The sequence below is a fragment of the Elephantulus edwardii genome, unplaced genomic scaffold, assembly GCF_000299155.1.
Source record: "Elephantulus edwardii isolate Elephantulus edwardi_28Jun2011 unplaced genomic scaffold, EleEdw1.0 scaffold00018, whole genome shotgun sequence".
In the NCBI taxonomy this organism is placed as follows: domain Eukaryota; kingdom Metazoa; phylum Chordata; class Mammalia; order Macroscelidea; family Macroscelididae; genus Elephantulus; species Elephantulus edwardii.
The window spans coordinates 27,811,782-27,815,790 of record NW_006399768.1 but is presented as its reverse complement, the minus strand read 5'-3'; the positions used below and the strand labels follow the sequence as shown (position 1 = coordinate 27,815,790).

General features: G+C 48.2%; 1 pseudogene; it reads right to left on the bottom strand.

Moving 5' to 3' along the window:
* Nucleotides 1-425: 425 nt before the first annotated feature.
* Nucleotides 426-4,009, bottom strand: part of LOC102868041 — a 5,573-nt pseudogene continuing 1,989 nt past the window's right edge.

The following is a 4,009-nucleotide window of genomic DNA, read 5'->3' as shown; positions in this document are numbered from 1 at the left end:
AGCCAAAATACCCAACAGGGGGCCGCCATCAATGGGAAATGAGGAGGTACTCCAGGGACCTGCACCAATGACCCCTCGGTCTGCTCTGTCCCTGCGTAGAGGACCCCCAAGGTTTGTGACACCGCACCTCCTAAGGCTGCGGGGCCATTCCTCCGCCTCCCTCTTTCCTCGGAGATCCTCCTCTCAGGCCAGTGGACACTTGCTATGGGTACGCCTTCTCTCCCGTTACATGCCCAGACATGAGGACACCACTACATGAAACTGAGAGCGAGCCTCAAATAAATAGGGGAGCAGAGCTGGGGATGGGGTGAGCAGGGGCTGATGTCCGCTCTCAGCGTGTCTTCAGTGGTTCTGTCCCAGTGGCTCTATGGCCCCAGCTGCACAGACCACTGGCCCGGAGGCAGCTGGACAGCCACCGGTCACAGCTACCACTTGATGTCTAGGCTGTTCACAGGCGGCCCGCTACTGGGGAACGAGGTGTGCAGCGCGGTCTGCACATTAGGGGCATCGGCCCCAGGCAGCCACTCCTGGTAGAGCAGCTGTACATGCCGGCTGCTCTCAGGGGGCAGCACAGGCAGCTCAGCGTAGATCCCCTCCATCTGCCGCAGCAGCGCCTTGTCCACGTGGCCATCCTCCGCCCGGGCCTGGCCCCTGCCATGCAGGCACCCTCCAGGACATGCAAGGACCTCCACGAAGTGGTCCAGGAACTTGCCCTTCTTCAGCTTCAGGATCATGTTCTGCACGTTACGGAAGCCGTAGGCAGCAGCAAAGCGCAGCAGCACCTTTCGGTTGTTCTCCAGGACGACCTCTTGGAAGTCCTTGTTCCTGAGGGCCCGACAAGTGACCTCCTCCACGTCCTCCCCAAACAGCTCCTTGGCCGCGTGCCCCGGAAGACATGGGCCAGGTACCCATCTGAGCTCGCGCCGTCATGCCGCTGGACTTCCTCCTCCTTCAAGTCCCCAACAGAGTGTCCACAGCTGCCTCCTTCACCAAGAGGTCACTCTGCTCCATTATCTGTAGAAGTTCACCCGACGTCAGCACGTAGTCCATGCCCTGCATGCTGATCGAGGCCCCATGGATGTCTTCCCGCAGGGCCTCCAGCTTCTTGTCATAGCATGGGCCCACGATGATGTGGAAGAGCTTGTCTGGAGAGAGGTTCTGCTGTCTGGCAAAGTAGTCCTTCACTAAGGAGCCCATGACCTGCTGGGGGGACTTGGCAGTGCAGAGGTGAGGGATGATGGGGCTCCCCAGCACCCACTCAGCATGGGAACCAACCTGGGCAGGCGGAGGTCAGCATGGCCAATGTCCGCCTGTCCTCGCTGTGCTGCCGGAAGCGCCGCACAAACTCCTGCTGGCTCTCCAGGACGCTGAAATCAGCAGCGATTGTGGTGTGGAACACGTAGTACACCCCCAGACTTTTGAGGAAGCCGCAGAGTCTTCGGGATGCATTGGTTACGTTGAGGTTGAATTTAGCAGCAAAATAAGGCAAAGACTGGGGACACACAGACACTGCCAGCATTTTGTGCTTTGAGGTATCACATTTCTTACTGAGGTTCAGAACTAGGAAAAAGTCCTTGGCGTTCTGCTGAGAAACCTGGGCCTCTTCCTCTGCAGTCACGCAGCTGTCACACGCCAAACAGTCGCTCATAAATATTTTGGCGTCAGCCAACTTATGGAACTCTCCTTTTTCTTCCTTCTCTTGGGCCGGACTCGCTGCATCAACCACTGCGTTTTCCTGGTCATCAGTTTTCGACTTTTTACTGCATTCCTTCCGCGTGCCATTGAATCACATTTCTAATGGAAATAAATATAGATCTCTTGCCATGGGAAAGTCTGCTGTTAGGGACCTCTCTAAAGTACTCAAGAGCAACGGTGTGTTTCTGGAGACAAAGGTGCGTCTGGTACAGGCCATGGTCTTTGCGATCACTTGTTATGCATCAAAGAGCTGGAAAATGACCAAGGAGGATAGAAGGAAAATTGATGCTTTTGAGCTTTGGTGTTGGAGACGAGTGCTGAAGGTGCCATGGACTGCTAAGAGAACAAACAGATTCATCCTAGAGAGGGTTAAGCCGGGCTGCTCCTTGGAGGCAAGGATTCTGAGGCTTCCTCTGACATACTTTTGTCATGTTGTAAGGAGAGACCAGTCCTTGGAGAGGGACATCATGCTTGGGAGGGTGGAGGGCAGGCGCAGGAGGGGAAGGCCCTCTGGGAGATGGATTGATTCGGTGACTGGGGTAATCAGGGTGAGTGTGTCAGAGACAATGAGATTGGCACAGGACAGAGCAGAGTTTAGAGCTGTTGTACATAGGGTCGCTATGAGTCGCAAGCGACTCGATGGCACATAACAACAACAGTCATTAGGCAAGGCAGCTAATCTTCAAATTTCAAGACATAGAAATCTTCTGGTTTGAATGTTGTAAAACCAGAAATTATGAAGAAATAAAATTGAATAACTAAATATCAACATTCTAGGCATTAGTGAGATGAAATGGACTAGCTTTGGCCTTCAAAGAGAGAATCAGCATAGATTAATAGAATGGAGTAGAGGAATGTGCCCTCTAAAATTTATCTAATTATGTTTGGATGTAGGTCTGATTATAAATGCAATGTGAGTTTGGACAATTTATATTGCATCTATTTACCTCAACTTCCTCATCTGTACAATAAGAATAATAATAGTGCTTTACTACCTAAGATTATGGTAGAATACCTCTATATTGTTTTGAACATTGAATATTGTAATTACTCTATGCCAGCTATTAACACAGAACTCTGGTTATGTAATGTGTAGAGAGTTTTATTGTTGACCCACAGGTTATGCTTCCTATGATAGTTCAAATCCACCAACAGCTTCACAGAAGAAAGATGGGCCATTTCTTCTCATTTACAGCCTCTTAAAATCCACAAGAGGGTTAGCTATGAGTCATTTCCAATTCCATGGCAATGTCTGACTGACTAATGAATGGATAAATCATAAAGCTACAACCCAGAGAACACAGGAGAAGGATGAAATACAGAAAGGAACTCTTTGTACAAGCAAGTCATAAGCATCAGCAGTTACAGAGAACTAGCATGTGGGAGGAATAAATTTAAGAACAGTCTGCAGAATAACTTGGTAATTATTGTCCAAAGTCATCTAACTGCTTATTCCAATTCTATTCATATGACAGTAATTTTGTCTTGGAACTAAATAAAACTGTCTGTCTTGAGCTTGAAGCTTTCAGAGTTGGAATCAGCACATGAATGGGGCCACAGAATTTCGGTATTGAGAGGTGGCTCACCTAAAGGATCATGGGAAACAGTCAGGGTGACAGCCATGCCAAAATGCGTGGCTACACTGATGAATATCATAGATTAATTTTTTTTTCTCCAAAAAACTATGTTCAACTTGGCTAGCCACAATTATCTGTGGTTTGTTATATTATGTGGCAGTTATATAATGATTTTCCATGGTGTGCTGAATGAATCCATTATAAAAAGATCAGTGGTGGGATGCAACAAACGTATATCACTTGTCTGCATGAGTTGGTCAGTATGGTAGCTAGAGTGTTGATCAGCAAAACTTCTAAGCTATGATACATTAAAAAGTATGATTGATCATCCATTTAAGAAATAATTGACCCTAGAAAACCCTAGAAACAGTACAGGAACTGTAATTCATAGTGCCAGAAGATGAGCCTTTCATGTTAGACAGCACTCAAAATACCACTGATGATGAATTGCCACCTCCCCAAAGTAGAATCCAACTTAACGATGTGGATGTTGTTGTTGGTATGTGCTGTCTAGTCGCTTGTAACTCATAGCAACACTATGTACAAGAACCCTAAACGCTGCTCTATCCTGTGCCAACTTCACCATCTCTGACAAACTCATTCCCATCACCTCATTCACAGAATCGATCCGTCTCATCAAGGGTCTTCCTCTTCTGCGCGCCTCTCCACTTTCCCAAGCATGATGTCCCTCTCCAAGGACCAGACCCTCCTTGCAACATGCCCAAAATATGTCAGAC